The sequence below is a fragment of the Ambystoma mexicanum genome, unplaced genomic scaffold (genome assembly GCF_040938575.1).
Source record: "Ambystoma mexicanum isolate Mex_15411 unplaced genomic scaffold, UKY_AmexF1_1 Mex_scaf1, whole genome shotgun sequence".
Taxonomy (NCBI): Eukaryota; Metazoa; Chordata; class Amphibia; order Caudata; family Ambystomatidae; genus Ambystoma; species Ambystoma mexicanum.
In genome coordinates, this window is record NW_027182324.1 from 1,663,760 (window position 1) to 1,684,469 (window position 20,710).

General features: G+C 40.9%; 18 non-coding genes across 18 annotated transcripts; all 18 read right to left on the reverse strand.

The window, feature by feature from the left end:
• Window positions 1-961: 961 nt before the first annotated feature.
• TRNAK-UUU (transfer RNA lysine (anticodon UUU)) lies at window positions 962-1,034 on the reverse strand. The gene has a single exon. It is a non-coding gene; the product is annotated as a tRNA-Lys (tRNA).
• Window positions 1,035-1,802: 768 nt separating this feature from the next.
• On the reverse strand, window positions 1,803-1,875 carry TRNAK-UUU (transfer RNA lysine (anticodon UUU)). Its single transcript has one exon. It is a non-coding gene; the product is annotated as a tRNA-Lys (tRNA).
• Window positions 1,876-3,482: 1,607 nt separating this feature from the next.
• On the reverse strand, window positions 3,483-3,555 carry TRNAK-UUU (transfer RNA lysine (anticodon UUU)). Its single transcript has one exon. It is a non-coding gene; the product is annotated as a tRNA-Lys (tRNA).
• Window positions 3,556-4,322: 767 nt separating this feature from the next.
• TRNAK-UUU (transfer RNA lysine (anticodon UUU)) lies at window positions 4,323-4,395 on the reverse strand. Its single transcript has one exon. It is a non-coding gene; the product is annotated as a tRNA-Lys (tRNA).
• Window positions 4,396-5,162: 767 nt separating this feature from the next.
• On the reverse strand, window positions 5,163-5,235 carry TRNAK-UUU (transfer RNA lysine (anticodon UUU)). Its single transcript has one exon. It is a non-coding gene; the product is annotated as a tRNA-Lys (tRNA).
• Window positions 5,236-6,844: 1,609 nt separating this feature from the next.
• On the reverse strand, window positions 6,845-6,917 carry TRNAK-UUU (transfer RNA lysine (anticodon UUU)). The gene has a single exon. It is a non-coding gene; the product is annotated as a tRNA-Lys (tRNA).
• A 1,607-nt stretch (window positions 6,918-8,524) lies between these two features.
• TRNAK-UUU (transfer RNA lysine (anticodon UUU)) lies at window positions 8,525-8,597 on the reverse strand. The gene has a single exon. It is a non-coding gene; the product is annotated as a tRNA-Lys (tRNA).
• A 767-nt stretch (window positions 8,598-9,364) lies between these two features.
• TRNAK-UUU (transfer RNA lysine (anticodon UUU)) lies at window positions 9,365-9,437 on the reverse strand. Its single transcript has one exon. It is a non-coding gene; the product is annotated as a tRNA-Lys (tRNA).
• A 768-nt stretch (window positions 9,438-10,205) lies between these two features.
• TRNAK-UUU (transfer RNA lysine (anticodon UUU)) lies at window positions 10,206-10,278 on the reverse strand. Its single transcript has one exon. It is a non-coding gene; the product is annotated as a tRNA-Lys (tRNA).
• A 1,609-nt stretch (window positions 10,279-11,887) lies between these two features.
• TRNAK-UUU (transfer RNA lysine (anticodon UUU)) lies at window positions 11,888-11,960 on the reverse strand. Its single transcript has one exon. It is a non-coding gene; the product is annotated as a tRNA-Lys (tRNA).
• A 1,529-nt stretch (window positions 11,961-13,489) lies between these two features.
• Window positions 13,490-13,562, reverse strand: TRNAK-UUU (transfer RNA lysine (anticodon UUU)). The gene has a single exon. It is a non-coding gene; the product is annotated as a tRNA-Lys (tRNA).
• A 768-nt stretch (window positions 13,563-14,330) lies between these two features.
• On the reverse strand, window positions 14,331-14,403 carry TRNAK-UUU (transfer RNA lysine (anticodon UUU)). The gene has a single exon. It is a non-coding gene; the product is annotated as a tRNA-Lys (tRNA).
• Window positions 14,404-15,171: 768 nt separating this feature from the next.
• TRNAK-UUU (transfer RNA lysine (anticodon UUU)) lies at window positions 15,172-15,244 on the reverse strand. Its single transcript has one exon. It is a non-coding gene; the product is annotated as a tRNA-Lys (tRNA).
• A 1,608-nt stretch (window positions 15,245-16,852) lies between these two features.
• Window positions 16,853-16,925, reverse strand: TRNAK-UUU (transfer RNA lysine (anticodon UUU)). The gene has a single exon. It is a non-coding gene; the product is annotated as a tRNA-Lys (tRNA).
• Window positions 16,926-17,692: 767 nt separating this feature from the next.
• TRNAK-UUU (transfer RNA lysine (anticodon UUU)) lies at window positions 17,693-17,765 on the reverse strand. The gene has a single exon. It is a non-coding gene; the product is annotated as a tRNA-Lys (tRNA).
• Window positions 17,766-18,533: 768 nt separating this feature from the next.
• On the reverse strand, window positions 18,534-18,606 carry TRNAK-UUU (transfer RNA lysine (anticodon UUU)). The gene has a single exon. It is a non-coding gene; the product is annotated as a tRNA-Lys (tRNA).
• Window positions 18,607-19,374: 768 nt separating this feature from the next.
• On the reverse strand, window positions 19,375-19,447 carry TRNAK-UUU (transfer RNA lysine (anticodon UUU)). The gene has a single exon. It is a non-coding gene; the product is annotated as a tRNA-Lys (tRNA).
• Window positions 19,448-20,215: 768 nt separating this feature from the next.
• TRNAK-UUU (transfer RNA lysine (anticodon UUU)) lies at window positions 20,216-20,288 on the reverse strand. The gene has a single exon. It is a non-coding gene; the product is annotated as a tRNA-Lys (tRNA).
• Window positions 20,289-20,710: the final 422 nt, after the last annotated feature.

The window sequence follows — 20,710 nt, forward strand, 5'->3', positions numbered from 1 at the left end:
CTCTGGACTCCACTACCTTAGAGTCATATTGCCCAAGGTTGCGATGCCATCAGAAATAGCACATATTAGAATGAGCAATTCATATTTCCTGCTTAATTTTTTGTAAAAGAAGCAAAGGTACGCCTGAACAGGGACTTGAATCCTGGACCCTCAGATTAAAAGTCTGATGCTGTACCGACTGAGCTATCCAGGCACAGGGATCACTGCCCATTTGAAACTTGATTTTCACTCTACAGCACCTCCATACATGGCTACCTCACTGGTCAATAAAGGAAATGAATTACTAGTGCATTACACACATTTTGACACTGGAGACATAACTTTTTTCAGTCATTCCGTATCCAGATATAGAGATTTGCAGCATCTAGGACTTTAATGTTCACCCACTTACGGATTTGAATGTTTTGCCACATTCATGAGTGCAAACTTGCTCCCCAGTAAAGACGAACATGTGCTCCTCAATGCACACACTGGGCAATGCAGTCCACTCTAAATCGACGATTAATGACATGCTCGTTTTGTGCAATGGAGTTTCAGTCAATTGGAAAACATTTTGAAAAGTTATATTGCAACAGAAGCCCAGCGTTAAAAAAGTGGATTTCACTTCTAAATGATTACATGAGGAAGGAAAGGAGACCAGATGCAAAAAAGGTGCTGTGGCTTAGTTGGTTAAAGCGCCTGTCTAGTAAACAGGAGATCCTGAGTTCGAATCTCAGCAGCGCCTGTCTGCTTTTTTTTCGACCAATCTGTCTCCCCAATATTAAAACTTTGTACAAAGATTGTTATTTCATGCTATTTAGAAGCACAGTCAGGCTTGAAATGTTGGCAAAGCATCCAAGAATTCTGGACTCCACTACCTTAGAGTCATATTGCCCAAGGTTGCAATGCCATCAGAAATAGCACATATTAGAATGAGCAATTCATATTTCCTGCTTAATTTTTTGTAAAAGAAGCAAAGGTACGCCTGAACAGGGACTTGAACCCTGGACCCTCAGATTAAAAGTCTGATGCTCTACCGACTGAGCTATCCAGGCACAAGGATCACTGCCCATTTGAAACTTGATTTTCACTCTACAGCACCTCCATACATGGCTACCTCACTGGTCAATAAAGGAAATGAATTACTAGTGCATTACACACATTTTGACACTGGAGACATAACTTTTTTCAGTCATTCCGTATCCAGATATAGAGATTTGCAGCATCTAGGACTTTAATGTTCACCCACTAACGGATTTGAATGTTTTGCCACATTCATGAGTGCAAACTTGCTCCCCAGTAAAGACGAACATGTGCTCCTCAATGCACACACTGGGCAATGTAGTCCACTCTAAATCGACGATTAATGACATGCTCGTTTTGTGCAATGGAGTTTCAGTCAATTGGAAAACATTTTGAAAAGTTATATTGCAACAGAAGCCCAGCCTTAAAAAAGTGGATTTCACTTCTGATTGATTACATGAGGAAGGAAAGGAGACCAGATGCAAAAAAGGTGCTGTGGCTTAGTTGGTTAAAGCGCCTGTCTAGTAAACAGGAGATCCTGAGTTCGAATCTCAGCAGCGCCTGTCTGCTTTTTTTTCGACCAATCTGTCTCCCCAATATTAAAACTTTGTACAAAGACTGCTATTTCATGCTATTTAGAAGCACAGTCAGGCTTGAAATGTTGGCAAAGCATCCAAGAACTCTGGACTCCACTACCTTAGAGTCATATTGCCCAAGGTTGCGATGCCATCAGAAACAGCACATATTAGAATGAGCAATTCATATTTCCTGCTTAATTTTTTGTAAAAGAAGCAAAGGTACGCCTGAACAGGGACTTGAACCCTGGACCCTCAGATTAAAAGTCTGATGCTCTACCGACTGAGCTATCCAGGCACAGGGATCACTGCCCATTTGAAACTTGATTTTCACTCTACAGCACCTCCATACATGGCTACCTCACTGGTCAATAAAGGAAATGAATTACTAGTGCATTACACACATTTTGACACTGGAGACATAACTTTTTTCAGTCATTCCGTATCCAGATATAGAGATTTGCAGCATCTAGGACTTTAATGTTCACCCACTTACGGATTTGAATGTTTTGCCACATTCATGAGTGCAAACTTGCTCCCCAGTAAAGACGAACATGTGCTCCTCAATGCACACACTGGGCAATGCAGTCCACTCTAAATCGACGATTAATGACATGCTCGTTTTGTGCAATGGAGTTTCAGTCAATTGGAAAACATTTTGAAAAGTTATATTGCAACAGAAGCCCAGCCTTAAAAAAGTGGATTTCACTTCTAAATGATTACATGAGGAAGGAAAGGAGACCAGATGCAAAAAAGGTGCTGTGGCTTAGTTGGTTAAAGCGCCTGTCTAGTAAACAGGAGATCCTGAGTTTGAATCTCAGCAGCGCCTGTCTGCTTTTTTTTCGACCAATCTGTCTCCCCAATATTAAAACTTTGTACAAAGATTGCTGTTTCATGCTATTTAGAAGCACAGTCAGGCTTGAAATGTTGGCAAAGCATCCAAGAACTCTGGACTCCACTACCTTAGAGTCATATTGCCCAAGGTTGCGATGCCATCAGAAATAGCACATATTAGAATGAGCAATTCATATTTCCTGCTTAATTTTTTGTAAAAGAAGCAAAGGTACGCCTGAACAGGGACTTGAACCCTGGACCCTCAGATTAAAAGTCTGATGCCCTACCGACTGAGCTATCCAGGCAGATGGATCACTGCCATTTGAAACTTGATTTTCACTCTACAGCACCTCCATACATGGCTACCTCACTGGTCAATAAAGGAAATGAATTACTAGTGCATTACACACATTTTGACACTGGAGACATAACTTTTTTCAGTCATTCCGTATCCAGATATAGAGATTTGCAGCATCTAGGACTTTAATGTTCACCCACTTACGGATTTGAATGTTTTGCCACATTAATGAGTGCAAACTTGCTCCCCAGTAAAGACGAACATGTGCTCCTCAATGCACACACTGGGCAATGCAGTCCACTCTAAATCGACGATTAATGACATGCTCGTTTTGTGCAATGGAGTTTCAGTCAATTGGAAAACATTTTGAAAAGTTATATTGCAACAGAAGTCCAGCCTTAAAAAAGTGGATTTCACTTCTAAATGATTACATGAGGAAGGAAAGGAGACCAGATGCAAAAAAGGTGCTGTGGCTTAGTTGGTTAAAGCACCTGTCTAGTAAACAGGAGATCCTGAGTTCGAATCTCAGCAGCGCCTGTCTGCTTTTTTTCGACCAATCTGTCTCCCCAATATTAAAACTTTGTACAAAGATTGCTATTTCATGCTATTTAGAAGCACAGTCAGGCTTGATATGTTGGCAAAGCATCCAAGAACTCTGGACTCCACTACCTTAGAGTCATATTGCCCAAGGTTGCGATGCCATCAGAAATAGCACATATTAGAATGAGCAATTCATATTTCCTGCTTAATTTTTTGTAAAAGAAGCAAAGGTACGCCTGAACAGGGACTTGAACCCTGGACCCTCAGATTAAAAGTCTGATGCTCTACCGACTGAGCTATCCAGGCAGATGGATCATTGCCATTTGAAACTTGATTTTCACTCTACAGCACCTCCATACATGGCTACCTCACTGGTCAATAAAGGAAATGAATTACTAGTGCATTACACACATTTTGACACTGGAGACATAACTTTTTTCAGTCATTCCGTATCCAGATATAGAGATTTGCAGCATCTAGGACTTTAATGTTCACCCACTTACGGATTTGAATGTTTTGCCACATTCATGAGTGCAAACTTACTCCCCAGTAAAGACGAACATGTGCTCCTCAATGCACACACTGGGCAATGCAGTCCACTCTAAATCGACGATTAATGACATGCTCGTTTTGTGCAATGGAGTTTCAGTCAATTGGAAAACATTTTGAAAAGTTATATTGCAACAGAAGCCCAGCCTTAAAAAAGTGGATTTCACTTCTAAATGATTACATGAGGAAGGAAAGGAGACCAGATGCAAAAAAGGTGCTGTGGCTTAGTTGGTTAAAGCGCCTGTCTAGTAAACAGGAGATCCTGAGTTCGAATCTCAGCAGCGCCTGTCTGCTTTTTTTTCGACCAATCTGTCTCCCCAATATTAAAACTTTGTACAAAGATTGCTATTTCATGCTATTTAGAAGCACAGTCAGGCTTGAAATGTTGGCAAAGCATCCAAGAACTCTGGACTCCACTACCTTAGAATCATATTGCCCAAGGTTGCGATGCCATCAGAAATAGCACATATTAGAATGAGCAATTCATATTTCCTGCTTAATTTTTTGTAAAAGAAGCAAAGGTACGCCTGAACAGGGACTTGAACCCTGGACCCTCAGATTAAAAGTCTGATGCTCTACCGACTGAGCTATCCAGGCACAGGGATCACTGCCCATTTGAAACTTGATTTTCACTCTACAGCACCTCCATACATGGCTACCTCACTGGTCAATAAAGGAAATGAATTACTAGTGCATTACACACATTTTGACACTGGAGACATAACTTTTTTCAGTCATTCCGTATCCAGATATAGAGATTTGCAGCATCTAGGACTTTAATGTTCACCCACTTACGGATTTGAATGTTTTGCCACATTCATGAGTGCAAACTTGCTCCCCAGTAAAGACGAACATGTGCTCCTCAATGCACACACTGGGCAATGCAGTCCACTCTAAATCGACGATTAATGACATGCTCGTTTTGTGCAATGGAGTTTCAGTCAATTGGAAAACATTTTGAAAAGTTATATTGCAACAGAAGCCCAGCCTCAAAAAAGTGGATTTCACTTCTAAATGATTACATGAGGAAGGAAAGGAGACCAGATGCAAAAAAGGTGCTGTGGCTTAGTTGGTTAAAGCGCCTGTCTAGTAAACAGGAGATCCTGAGTTCGAATCTCAGCAGCGCCTGTCTGCTTTTTTTCGACCAATCTGTCTCCCCAATATTAAAACTTTGTACAAAGATTGCTATTTCATGCTATTTAGAAGCACAGTCAGGCTTGATATGTTGGCAAAGCATCCAAGAACTCTGGACTCCACTACCTTAGAGTCATATTGCCCAAGGTTGCGATGCCATCAGAAATAGCACATATTAGAATGAGCAATTCATATTTCCTGCTTAATTTTTTGTAAAAGAAGCAAAGGTACGCCTGAACAGGGACTTGAACCCTGGACCCTCAGATTAAAAGTCTGATGCTCTACCGACTGAGCTATCCAGGCACAGGGATCACTGCCCATTTGAAACTTGATTTTCACTCTACAGCACCTCCATACATGGCTACCTCACTGGTCAATAAAGGAAATGAATTACTAGTGCATTACACACATTTTGACACTGGAGACATAACTTTTTTCAGTCATTCCGTATCCAGATATAGAGATTTGCAGCATCTAGGACTTTAATGTTCACCCACTTACGGATTTGAATGTTTTGCCACATTCATGAGTGCAAACTTACTCCCCAGTAAAGACGAACATGTGCTCCTCAATGCACACACTGGGCAATGCAGTCCACTCTAAATCGACGATTAATGACATGCTCGTTTTGTGCAATGGAGTTTCAGTCAATTGGAAAACATTTTGAAAAGTTATATTGCAACAGAAGCCCAGCCTTAAAAAAGTGGATTTCACTTCTAAATGATTACATGAGGAAGGAAAGGAGACCAGATGCAAAAAAGGTGCTGTGGCTTAGTTGGTTAAAGCGCCTGTCTAGTAAACAGGAGATCCTGAGTTTGAATCTCAGCAGCGCCTGTCTGCTTTTTTTTCGACCAATCTGTCTCCCCAATGTTAAAACTTTGTACAAAGATTGCTATTTCATGCTATTTAGAAGCACAGTCAGGCTTGAAATGTTGGCCAAGCCTCCAAGAACTCTGGACTCCACTACCTTAGAGTCATATTGCCCAAGGTTGCGATGCCATCAGAAATAGCACATATTAGAATGAGCAATTCATATTTCCTGCTTAATTTTTTGTAAAAGAAGCAAAGGTACGCCTGAACAGTGACTTGAACCCTGGACCCTCAGATTAAAAGTCTGATGCTCTACCGACTGAGCTATCCAGGCACAGGGATCACTGCCCATTTGAAACTTGATTTTCACTCTACAGCACCTCCATACATGGCTACCTCACTGGGCAATAAAGGAAATGAATTACTAGTGCATTACACACATTTTGACACTGGAGACATAACTTTTTTCAGTCATTCCGTATCCAGATATAGAGATTTGCAGCATCTAGGACTTTACTGTTCACCCACTTACGGATTTGAATGTTTTGCCACATTCATGAGTGCAAACTTGCTCCCCAGTAAAGACGAACATGTGCTCCTCAATGCACACACTGGGCAATGCAGTCCACTCTAAATCGACGATTAATGACATGCTCGTTTTGTGCAATGGAGTTTCAGTCAATTGGAAAACATTTTGAAAAGTTATATTGCAACAGAAGCCCAGCCTTAAAAAAGTGGATTTCACTTCTAAATGATTACATGAGGAAGGAAAGGAGACCAGATGCAAAAAAGGTGCTGTGGCTTAGTTGGTTAAAGCGCCTGTCTAGTAAACAGGAGATCCTGAGTTCGAATCTCAGCAGCGCCTGTCTGCTTTTTTTTCGACCAATCTGTCTCCCCAATATTAAAACTTTGTACAAAGATTGCTATTTCATGCTATTTAGAAGCACAGTCAGGCTTGAAATGTTGGCAAAGCATCCAAGAACTCTGGACTCCACTACCTTAGAGTCATATTGCCCAAGGTTGCGATGCCATCAGAAATAGCACATATTAGAATGAGCAATTCATATTTCCTGCTTAATTTTTTGTAAAAGAAGCAAAGGTACGCCTGAACAGGGACTTGAACCCTGGACCCTCAGATTAAAAGTCTGATGCTCTACCGACTGAGCTATCCAGGCACAGGGATCACTGCCCATTTGAAACTTGATTTTCACTCTACAGCACCTCCATACATGGCTACCTCACTGGTCAATAAAGGAAATGAATTACTAGTGCATTACACACATTTTGACACTGGAGACATAACTTTTTTCAGTCATTCCGTATCCAGATATAGAGATTTGCAGCATCTAGGACTTTAATGTTCACCCACTTACGGATTTGAATGTTTTGCCACATTCATGAGTGCAAACTTGCTCCCCAGTAAAGACGAACATGTGCTCCTCAATGCACACACTGGGCAATGCAGTCCACTCTAAATCGACGATTAATGACATGCTCGTTTTGTGCAATGGAGTTTCAGTCAATTGGAAAACATTTTGAAAAGTTATATTGCAACAGAAGCCCAGCCTTAAAAAAGTGGATTTCACTTCTAAATGATTACATGAGGAAGGAAAGGAGACCAGATGCAAAAAAGGTGCTGTGGCTTAGTTGGTTAAAGCGCCTGTCTAGTAAACAGGAGATCCTGAGTTCGAATCTCAGCAGCGCCTGTCTGCTTTTTTTCGACCAATCTGTCTCCCCAATATTAAAACTTTGTACAAAGATTGCTATTTCATGCTATTTAGAAGCACAGTCAGGCTTGATATGTTGGCAAAGCATCCAAGAACTCTGGACTCCACTACCTTAGAGTCATATTGCCCAAGGTTGCGATGCCATCAGAAATAGCACATATTAGAATGAGCAATTCATATTTCCTGCTTAATTTTTTGTAAAAGAAGCAAAGGTACGCCTCAACAGGGACTTGAACCCTGGACCCTCAGATTAAAAGTCTGATGCTCTACCGACTGAGCTATCCAGGCAGATGGATCACTGCCATTTGAAACTTGATTTTCACTCTACAGCACCTCCATACATGGCTACCTCACTGGTCAATAAAGGAAATGAATTACTAGTGCATTACACACATTTTGACACTGGAGACATAACTTTTTTCAGTCATTCCGTATCCAGATATTGAGATTTGCAGCATCTAGGACTTTAATGTTCACCCACTTACGGATTTGAATGTTTTGCCACATTCATGAGTGCAAACTTGCTCCCCAGTAAAGACGAACATGTGCTCCTCAATGCACACACTGGGCAATGCAGTCCACTCTAAATCGACGATTAATGACATGCTCGTTTTGTGCAATGGAGTTTCAGTCAATTGGAAAACATTTTGAAAAGTTATATTGCAACAGAAGCCCAGCCTTAAAAAAGTGGATTTCACTTCTAAATGATTACATGAGGAAGGAAAGGAGACCAGATGCAAAAAGGGTGCTGTGGCTTAGTTGGTTAAAGCGCCTGTCTAGTAAACAGGAGATCCTGAGTTCGAATCTCAGCAGCGCCTGTCTGCTTTTTTTTCGACCAATCTGTCTCCCCAATATTAAAACTTTGTACAAAGATTGCTATTTCATGCTATTTAGAAGCACAGTGAGGCTTGAAATGTTGGTAAAGCATCCAAGAACTCTGGACTCCACTACCTTAGAGTCATATTGCCCAAGGTTGCGATGCCATCAGAAATAGCACATATTAGAATGAGCAATTCATATTTCCTGCTTAATTTTTTGTAAAAGAAGCAAAGGTACGCCTGAACAGGGACTTGAACCCTGGACCCTCAGATTAAAAGTCTGATGCTCTACCGACTGAGCTATCCAGGCACAGGGATCACTGCCCATTTGAAACTTGATTTTCACTCGACAGCACCTCCATACATGGCTACCTCACTGGTCAATAAAGGAAATGAATTACTAGTGCATTACACACATTTTGACACTGGAGACATAACTTTTTTCAGTCATTCCGTATCCAGATATAGAGATTTGCAGCATCTAGGACTTTAATGTTCACCCACTTACGGATTTGAATGTTTTGCCACATTCATGAGTGCAAAATTGCTCCCCAGTAAAGGCGAACATGAGCTCCTCAATACACACACTGGGCAATGCAGTCCACTCTAAATCAACGATTAATGACATGCTCGTTTTGTGCAATGGAGTTTCAGTCAATTGGAAAACATTTTGAAAAGTTATATTGCAACAGAAGCCCAGCCTTAAAAAAGTGGATTTCACTTCTAAATGATTACATGAGGAAGGAAAGGAGACCAGATGCAAAAAAGGTGCTGTGGCTTAGTTGGTTAAAGCGCCTGTCTAGTAAACAGGAGATCCTGAGTTCGAATCTCAGCAGCCCCTGTCTGCTTTTTTTCGACCAATCTGTCTCCCCAATATTAAAACTTTGTACAAAGATTGCTATTTCATGCTATTTAGAAGCACAGTCAGGCTTGATATGTTGGCAAAGCATCCAAGAACTCTGGACTCCACTACCTTAGAGTCATATTGCCCAAGGTTGCGATGCCATCAGAAATAGCACATATTAGAATGAGCAATTCATATTTCCTGCTTAATTTTTTGTAAAAGAAGCAAAGGTACGCCTGAACAGGGACTTGAACCCTGGACCCTCAGATTAAAAGTCTGATGCTCTACCAACTGAGCTATCCAGGCAGATGGATCACTGCCATTTGAAACTTGATTTTCACTCTACAGCACCTCCATACATGGCTACCTCACTGGTCAATAAAGGAAATGAATTACTAGTGCATTACACACATTTTGACACTGGAGACATAACTTTTTTCAGTCATTCCTTATCCAGATATAGAGATTTGCAGCATCTAGGACTTTAATGTTCACCCACTTACGGATTTGAATGTTTTGCCACATTCATGAGTGCAAACTTGCTCCCCAGTAAAGACGAACATGTGCTCCTCAATGCACACACTGGGCAATGCAGTCCACTCTAAATCGACGATTAATGACATGCTCGTTTTGTGCAATGGAGTTTCAGTCAATTGGAAAACATTTTGTAAAGTTATATTGCAACAGAAGCCCAGCCTTAAAAAAAGTGGATTTCACTTCTAAATGATTACATGAGGAAGGACAGGAGATCAGATGCAAAAGAGGTGCTGTGGCTTAGTTGGTTAAAGCGCCTGTCTAGTAAACAGGAGATCCTGAGTTCGAATCTCAGCAGCGCCTGTCTGCTTTTTTTTCGACCAATCTGTCTCCCCAATATTAAAACTTTGTACAAAGATTGTTATTTCATGCTATTTAGATGCACAGTCAGGCTTGAAACGTTGGCAAAGCATCCAAGAATTCTGGACTCCACTACCTTAGAGTCATATTGCCCAAGGTTGCGATGCCATCAGAAATAGCACATATTAGAATGAGCAATTCATATTTCCTGCTAAATTTTTTGTAAAAGAATCAAAGATACGCCTGAACAGGGACTTGAACCCTGGACCCTCAGATTAAAAGTCTGATGCTCTACCAACTGAGCTATCCAGGCACAGGGATCACTGCCCATTTGAAACTTGATTTTCACTCTACAGCACCTCCATACATGGCTACCTCACTGGTCAATAAAGGAAATGAATTACTAGTGCATTACACACATTTTGACACTGGAGACATAACTTTTTTCAGTCATTCCGTATCCAGATATAGAGATTTGCAGCATCTAGGACTTTAATGTTCACCCACTTACGGATTTGAATGTTTTGCCACATTAATGAGTGCAAACTTGCTCCCCAGTAAAGACGAACATGTGCTCCTCAATGCACACACTGGGCAATGCAGTCCACTCTAAATCGACGATTAATGACATGCTCGTTTTGTGCAATGGAGTTTCAGTCAATTGGAAAACATTTTGAAAAGTTATATTGCAACAGAAGCCCAGCCTTAAAAAAGTGGATTTCACTTCTAAATGATTACATGAGGAAGGAAAGGAGACCAGATGCAAAAAAGGTGCTGTGGCTTAGTTGGTTAAAGCGCCTGTCTAGTAAACAGGAGATCCTGAGTTTGAATCTCAGCAGCGCCTGTCTGCTTTTTTTTCGACCAATCTGTCTCCCCAATGTTAAAACTTTGTACAAAGATTGCTATTTCATGCTATTTAGAAGCACAGTCAGGCTTGAAATGTTGGCCAAGCCTCCAAGAACTCTGGACTCCACTACCTTAGAGTCATATTGCCCAAGGTTGCGATGCCATCAGAAATAGCACATATTAGAATGAGCAATTCATATTTCCTGCTTAATTTTTTGTAAAAGAAGCAAAGGTACGCCTGAACAGTGACTTGAACCCTGGACCCTCAGATTAAAAGTCTGATGCTCTACCGACTGAGCTATCCAGGCACAGGGATCACTGCCCATTTGAAACTTGATTTTCACTCTACAGCACCTCCATACATGGCTACCTCACTGGGCAATAAAGGAAATGAATTACTAGTGCATTACACACATTTTGACACTGGAGACATAACTTTTTTCAGTCATTCCGTATCCAGATATAGAGATTTGCAGCATCTAGGACTTTACTGTTCACCCACTTACGGATTTGAATGTTTTGCCACATTCATGAGTGCAAACTTGCTCCCCAGTAAAGACGAACATGTGCTCCTCAATGCACACACTGGGCAATGCAGTCCACTCTAAATCGACGATTAATGACATGCTCGTTTTGTGCAATGGAGTTTCAGTCAATTGGAAAACATTTTGAAAAGTTATATTGCAACAGAAGCCCAGCCTTAAAAAAGTGGATTTCACTTCTAAATGATTACATGAGGAAGGAAAGGAGACCAGATGCAAAAAAGGTGCTGTGGCTTAGTTGGTTAAAGCGCCTGTCTAGTAAACAGGAGATCCTGAGTTCGAATCTCAGCAGCGCCTGTCTGCTTTTTTTTCGACCAATCTGTCTCCCCAATATTAAAACTTTGTACAAAGATTGCTATTTCATGCTATTTAGAAGCACAGTCAGGCTTGAAATGTTGGCAAAGCATCCAAGAACTCTGGACTCCACTACCTTAGAGTCATATTGCCCAAGGTTGCGATGCCATCAGAAATAGCACATATTAGAATGAGCAATTCATATTTCCTGCTTAATTTTTTGTAAAAGAAGCAAAGGTACGCCTGAACAGGGACTTGAACCCTGGACCCTCAGATTAAAAGTCTGATGCTCTACCGACTGAGCTATCCAGGCACAGGGGTCACTGCCCATTTGAAACTTGATTTTCACTCTACAGCACCTCCATACATGGCTACCTCACTGGTCAATAAAGGAAATGAATTACTAGTGCATTACACACATTTTGACACTGGAGACATAACTTTTTTCAGTCATTCCGTATCCAGATATAGAGATTTGCAGCATCTAGGACTTTAATGTTCACCCACTTACGGATTTGAATGTTTTGCCACATTCATGAGTGCAAACTTGCTCCCATGCACACACTGGGCAATGCAGTCCACTCCAAATCGACGATTAATGACATGCTCGTTTTGTGCAATGGAGTTTCAGTCAATTGGAAAACATTTTGAAAAGTTATATTGCAACAGAAGCCCAGCCTTAAAAAAGTGGATTTCACTTCTAAATGATTACATGAGGAAGGAAAGGAGACCAGATGCAAAAAAGGTGCTGTGGCTTAATTGGTTAAAGCGCCTGTCTAGTAAACAGGAGATCCTGAGTTCGAATCTCAGCAGCGCCTGTCTGCTTTTTTTTCGACCAATCTGTCTCCCCAATATTAAAACTTTGTACAAAGATTGCTATTTCATGCTATTTAGAAGCACAGTCAGGCTTGAAATGTTGGCAAAGCATCCAAGAACTCTGGACTCCACTACCTTAGAGTCATATTGCCCAAGGTTGCGATGCCATCAGAAATAGCACATATTAGAATGAGCAATTCATATTTCCTGCTTAATTTTTTGTAAAAGAAGCAAAGGTACACCTGAACAGGGACTTGAACCCTGGACCCTCAGATTAAAAGTCTGATGCTCTACCAACTGAGCTATCCAGGCACAGGGATCACTGGCCATTTGAAACTTGATTTTCACTCTACAGCACCTCCATACATGGCTACCTCACTGGTCAATAAAGGAAATGAATTACTAGTGCATTACACACATTTTGACACTGGAGACATAACTTTTTTCAGTCATTCCGTATCCAGATATAGAGATTTGCAGCATCTAGGACTTTAATGTTCACCCACTTACGGATTTGAATGTTAATGCACACACTGGGCAATGCAGTCCACTCTAAATCGACGATTAATGACATGCTCGTTTTGTGCAATGGAGTTTCAGTCAATTGGAAAACATTTTGAAAAGTTATATTGCAACAGAAGCCCAGCCTTAAAAAAAAGTGGATTTCACTTCTAAATGATTACATGAGGAAGGAAAGGAGACCAGATGCAAAAAAGGTGCTGTGGCTTAGTTGGTTAAAGCGCCTGTCTAGTAAACAGGAGATCCTGAGTTCGAATCTCAGCAGCGCCTGTCTGCTTTTTTTTCGACCAATCTGTCTCCCCAATATTAAAACTTTGTATAAAGATTGCTATTTCATGCTATTTAGAAGCACAGTCAGGCTTGAAATGTTGGCAAAGCATCCAAGAACTCTGGACTCCACTACCTTAGAGTCATATTGCCCAAGGTTGCGATGCCATCAGAAATAGCACATATTAGAATGAGCAATTCATATTTCCTGCTTAATTTTTTGTAAAAGAAGCAAAGGTACGCCTGAACAGGGACTTGAACCCTGGACCCTCAGATTAAAAGTCTGATGCTCTACCAACTGAGCTATCCAGGCACAGGGATCACTACCAATTTGAAACTTGATTTTCACTCTACAGCACCTCCATACATGGCTACCTCACTGGTCAATAAAGGAAATGAATTACTAGTGCATTACACACATTTTGACACTGGAGACATAACTTTTTTCAGTCATTCCGTATCCAGATATAGAGATTTGCAGCATCTAGGACTTTAATGTTCACCCACTTACGGATTTGAATGTTTTGCCACATTCATGAGTGCAAACTTGCTCCCCAGTAAAGACGAACATGTGCTCCTCAATGCACACACTGGGCAATGCAGTCCACTCTAAATCGACGATTAATGACATGCTCGTTTTGTGCAATGGAGTTTCAGTCAATTGGAAAACATTTTGAAAAGTTATATTGCAACAGAAGCCCAGCCTTAAAAAAGTGGATTTCACTTCTAAATGATTACATGAGGAAGGAAAGGAGACCAGTTGCAAAAAAGGTGCTGCGGCTTAGTTGGTTAAAGCGCCTGTCTAGTAAACAGGAGATCCTGAGTTCGAATCTCAGCAGCGCCTGTCTGCTTTTTTTTCGACCAATCTGTCTCCCCAATATTAAAACTTTGTACAAAGATTGCTATTTCATGCTATTTAGAAGCACAGTCAGGCTTGAAATGTTGGCAAAGCATCCAAGAACTCTGGACTCCACTACCTTAGAGTCATATTGCCCAAGGTTGCGATGCCATCAGAAATAGCACATATTAGAATGAGCAATTCATATTTCCTGCTTAATTTTTTGTAAAAGAAGCCAAGGTACGCCTGAACAGGGACTTGAACCCTGGACCCTCAGATTAAAAGTCTGATGCTCTACCGACTGAGCTATCCAGGCACAGGGTTCACTGCCATTTGAAACTTGATTTTCACTCTACAGCACCTCCACACATGGCTACCTCACTGGTCAATAAAGGAAATGAATTACTAGTGCATTACACACATTTTGACACTGGAGACATAACTTTTTTCAGTCATTCCGTATCCAGATATAGAGATTTGCAGCATGTAGGACTTTAATGGTCATCCACCCCACGCATTTGAATGTTTTGCCACATTCATGAGTGCAAACTTGCTCACCAGTAAAGACGTACATGTGCTCCTCAATGCACACACTGGGCAATGCAGTCCACTCTAAATCGACGATTAATGACATGCTCGTTTTGTGCAATGGAGTTTCAGTCAATTGGAAAACATTTTGAAAAGTTATATTGCAACAGAAGCCCAGCCTTAAAAAAGTGGATTTCACTTCTAAATGATTACATGAGGAAGGAAAGGAGACCAGATGCAAAAAAGGTGCTGTGGCTTAGTTGGTTAAAGCGCCTGTCTAGTAAACAGGAGATCCTGAGTTCGAATCTCAGCAGCGCCTGTCTGCTTTTTTTTCGACCAATCTGTCTCCCCAATATTAAAACTTTGTACAAAGATTGCTATTTCATGCTATTTAGAAGCACAGTCAGGCTTGAAATGTTGGCAAAGCATCCAAGAATTCTGGACTCCACTACCTTAGAGTCATATTGCCCAAGGTTGCGATGCCATCAGAAATAGCACATATTAGAATGAGCAATTCATATTTCCTGCTAAATTTTTTGTAAAAGAAGAAAAGATACGCCTGAACAGGGACTTGAACCCTGGACCCTCAGATTAAAAGTCTGATGCTCTACCAACTGAGCTATCCAGGCACAAGGATCACTACCCATTTGAAACTTGATTTTCACTCTACAGCACCTCCATACATGGCTACCTCACTGGTCAATAAAGGAAATGAATTACTAGTGCATTACACACATTTTGACACTGGAGACATAACTTTTTTCAGTCATTCCGTATCCAGATATAGAGATTTGCAGCATCTAGGACTTTAATGTTCACCCACTTACGGATTTGAATGTTTTGCCACATTCATGAGTGCAAACTTGCTCCCCAGTAAAGACGAACATGTGCTCCTCAATGCACACACTGGGCAATGCAGTCCACTCTAAATCGACGATTAATGACATGCTCGTTTTGTGCAATGGAGTTTCAGTCAATTGGAAAACATTTTGTAAAGTTATATTGCAACAGAAGCCTAGCCTTAAAAAAAGTGGATTTCACTTCTAAATGATTACATGAGGAAGGAAAGGAGACCAGATGCAAAAGAGGTGCTGTGGCTTAGTTGGTTAAAGCGCCTGTCTAGTAAACAGGAGATCCTGAGTTCGAATCTCAGCAGCGCCTGTCTGCTTTTTTTTCGACCAATCTGTCTCCCCAATATTAAAACTTTGTACAAAGATTGTTATTTCATGCTATTTAGAAGCACAGTCAGGCTTGAAATGTTGGCAAAGCATCCAAGAATTCTGGACTCCACTACCTTAGAGTCATATTGCCCAAGGTTGCGATGCCATCAGAAATAGCACATATTAGAATGAGCAATTGATATTTCCTGCTAAATTTTTTGTAAAAGAAGCAAAGATACACCTGAACAGGGACTTGAACCCTGGACCCTCAGATTAAAAGTCTGATGCTCTACCGACTGAGCTATCCAGGCACAGGGATCACTGCCCATTTGAAACTTGATTTTCACTCTACAGCACCTCCATACATGGCTACCTCACTGGTCAATAAAGGAAATGAATTACTAGTGCATTACACACATTTTGACACTGGAGACATAACTTTTTTCAGTCATTCCGTATCCAGATATAGAGATTTGCAGCATCTAGGACTTTAATGTTCACCCACTTACGGATTTGAATGTTTTGCCACATTCATGAGTGCAAACTTGCTCCCCAGTAAAGACGAACATGTGCTCCTCAATGCACACACTGGGCAATGCAGTCCACTCTAAATCGACGATTAATGACATGCTCGTTTTGTGCAATGGAGTTTCAGTCAATTGGAAAACATTTTGAAAAGTTATATTGCAACAGAAGCCCAGCCTTAAAAAAGTGGATTTCACTTCTAAATGATTACATGAGGAAGGAAAGGAGACCAGATGCAAAAAAGGTGCTGTGGCTTAGTTGGTTAAAGCGCCTCTAGTAAACAGGAGATCCTGAGTTCGAATCTCAACAGCGCCTGTCTGCTTTTTTTTCGACCAATCTGTCTCCCCAATATTAAAACTTTGTACAAAGATTGCTGTTTCATGTTATTTAGAAGCACAGTCAGGCTTGAAATGTTGGCAAAGCATCCAAGAACTCTGGACTCCACTACCTTAGAGTCCTATTGCCCAAGGTTGCGATGCCATCAGAAATAGCACATATTAGAATGAGCAATTCATATTTCCTGCTTATTTTTTTTTAAAAGAAGCAAAGGTACGCCTGAACAGGGACTTGAACCCTGGACCCTCAGATTAAAAGTCTGATGCTCTACCGACTGAGCTATCCAGGCAGATGGATCACTGCCACTTGCAACTTGATTTTCACTCTACAGCACCTCCATACATGGCTACCTCACTGGTCAATAAAGGAAATGAATTACTAGTGCATTACACACATTTTGACACTGGAGACATAACTTTTTTCAGTCATTCCGTATCCAGATATAGAGATTTGCAGCATCTAGGACTTTAATGTTCACCCACTTACGGATTTGAATGTTTTGCCACATTCATGAGTGCAAACTTGCTCCCCAGTAAAGACAAACATGTGCTCCTCAATGCACACACTGGGCAATGCAGTCCACTCTAAATCGATGATTAATGACATGCTCATTTTGTGCAATGGAGTTTCAGTCAATTGGAAAACATTTTGAAAAGTTATATTGCAACAGAAGCCCAGCCTTAAAAAAGTGGATTTCACTTCTAAATGATTACATGAGGAAGGAAAGGAGACCAGATGCAAAAAAGGTGCTGTGGCTTAGTTGGTTAAAGCGCCTGTCTAGTAAACAGGAGACCCTGAGTTCGAATCTCAGCAGCGCCTGTCTGCTTTTTTTTCGACCAATCTGTCTCCCCAATATTAAAACTTTGTACAAAGATTGCTATTTCATGCTATTTAGAAGCACAGTCAGGCTTGAAATGTTGGCAAAGCATCCAAGAACTCTGGACTCCACTACCTTAGAGTCATATTGCCCAAGGTTGCGATGCCATCAGAAATAGCACATATTAGAATGAGCAATTCATATTTCCTGCTTAATTTTTTGTAAAAGAAGCAAAGGTACGCCTGAACAGGGACTTGAACCCTGGACCCTCAGATTAAAAGTCTGATGCTCTACCGACTGAGCTATCCAGGCACAGGGATCACTACCACTTTGAAACTTGATTTTCACTCTACAGCACCTCCATACATGGCTACCTCACTGGTCAATAAAGGAAATGAATTACTAGTGCATTACACACATTTTGACACTGGAGACATAACTTTTTTCCTTCATTCCATATCCAGATATAGAGATTTGCAGCATCTAGGACTTTAATGTTCACCCACTTACGGATTTGAATGTTTTGCCACATTCATGAGTGCAAACTTGCTCCCCAGTAAAGACGAACATGTGCTCCTCAATGCACACACTGGGCAATGCAGTCCACTCTAAATCGACGATTAATGACATGCTCGTTTTGTGCAATGGAGTTTCAGTCAATTGGAAAACATTTTGAAAAGTTGTATTGCAACAGAAGCCCAGCCTTAAAAAAGTGGATTTCACTTCTAAATGATTACATGAGGAAGGAAAGGAGTTCAGATGCAAAAAAGGTGCTGCGGCTTAGTTGGTTAAAGCGCCTGTCTAGTAAACAGGAGATCCTGAGTTCGAATCTCAGCAGCGCCTGTCTGCTTTTTTTTCGACCAATCTGTCTCCCCAATATTAAAACTTTGTACAAAGATTGTTATTTCATGCTATTTAGAAGCACAGTCAGGCTTGAAATGTTGGCAAAGCATCCAAGAATTCTGGACTCCACTACCTTAGAGTCATATTGCCCAAGGTTGCGATGCCATCAGAAATAGCACATATTAGAATGAGCAATTAATATTTCCTGCTTAATTTTTTGTAAAAGAAGCAAAGGTACGCCTGAACAGGGACTTGAACCCTGGACCCTCAGATTAAAAGTCTGATGCTCTACCGACTGAGCTATCCAGGCACAGGGATCACTGCCCATTTGAAACTTGATTTTCACTCTACAGCACCTCCATACATGGCTACCTCACTGGGCAATAAAGGAAATGAATTACTAGTGCATTACACACATTTTGACACTGGAGACATAACCTTTTTCAGTCATTCCGTATCCAGATATAGAGATTTGCAGCATCTAGGACTTTAATGTTCACCCACTTACGGATTTGAATGTTTTGCCACATTCATGAGTGCAAACTTGCTCCCCAGTACAGACGAACATGTGCTCCTCAATGCACACACTGGGCAATGCAGTCCACTCTAAATCGACGATTAATGACATGCTCGTTTTGTGCAATGGAGTTTCAGTCAATTGGAAAACATTTTGAAAAGTTATATTGCAACAGAAGCCCAGCCTTAAAAAAGTGGATTTCACTTCTAAATGATTACATGAGGAAGGAAAGGAGACCAGATGCAAAAAAGGTGCTGTGGCTTAGTTGGTTAAAGCGCCTGTCTAGTAAACAGGAGATCCTGAGTTCGAATCTCAGCAGCGCCTGTCTGCTTTTTTTTCGACCAATCTGTCTCCCCAATATTAAAACTTTGTACAAAGATTGCTATTTCATGCTATTTAGAAGCACAGTCAGGCTTGAAATGTTGGCAAAGCATCCAAGAATTCTGGACTCCACTACCTTAGAGTCATATTGCCCAAGGTTGCGATGCCATCAGAAATAGCACATATTAGAATGAGCAATTCATATTTCCTGCTAAATTTTTTGTAAAAGAAGCAAAGATACGCCTGAACAGGGACTTGAACCCTGGACCCTCAGATTAAAAGTCTGATGCTCTACCGACTGAGCTATCCAGGCACAGGGATCACTGCCCATTTGAAACTTGATTTTCACTCTACAGCACCTCCATACATGGCTACCTCACTGGTCAATAAAGGAAATGAATTACTAGTGCATTACACACATTTTGACACTGGAGACATAACTTTTTTCAGTCATTCCGTATCCAGATATTGAGATTTGCAGCATCTAGGACTTTAATGTTCACCCACTTACGGATTTGAATGTTTTGCCACATTCATGAGTGCAAACTTGCTCCCCAGTAAAGACGAACATGTGCTCCTCAATGCACACACTGGGCAATGCAGTCCACTCTAAATCGACGATTAATGACATGCTCGTTTTGTGCAATGGAGTTTCAGTCAATTGGAAAACATTTTGAAAAGTTATATTGCAACAGAAGCCCAGCCTTAAAAAAGTGGATTTCACTTCTAAATGATTACATGAGGAAGGAAAGGAGACCAGATGCAAAAAGGGTGCTGTGGCTTAGTTGGTTAAAGCGCCTGTCTAGTAAACAGGAGATCCTGAGTTCGAATCTCAGAAGCGCCTGTCTGCTTTTTTTTCGACCAATCTGTCTCCCCAATATTAAAACTTTGTACAAAGATTGCTATTTCATGCTATTTAGAAGCACAGTGAGGCTTGAAATGTTGGTAAAGCATCCAAGAACTCTGGACTCCACTACCTTAGAGTCATATTGCCCAAGGTTGCGATGCCATCAGAAATAGCACATATTAGAATGAGCAATTCATATTTCCTGCTTAATTTTTTGTAAAAGAAGCAAAGGTACGCCTGAACAGGGACTTGAACCCTGGACCCTCAGATTAAAAGTCTGATGCTCTACCGACTGAGCTATCCAGGCACAGGGATCACTGCCCATTTGAAACTTGATTTTCACTCGACAGCACCTCCATACATGGCTACCTCACTGGTCAATAAAGGAAATGAATTACTAGTGCATTACACACATTTTGACACTGGAGACATAACTTTTTTCAGTCATTCCGTATCCAGATATAGAGATTTGCAGCATCTAGGACTTTAATGTTCACCCACTTACGGATTTGAATGTTTTGCCACATTCATGAGTGCAAAATTGCTCCCCAGTAAAGGCGAACATGTGCTCCTCAATACACACACTGGGCAATGCAGTCCACTCTAAATCAACGATTAATGACATGCTCGTTTTGTGCAATGGAGTTTCAGTCAATTGGAAAACATTTTGTAAAGTTATATTGCAACAGAAGCCCAGCCTTAAAAAAAGTGGATTTCACTTCTAAATGA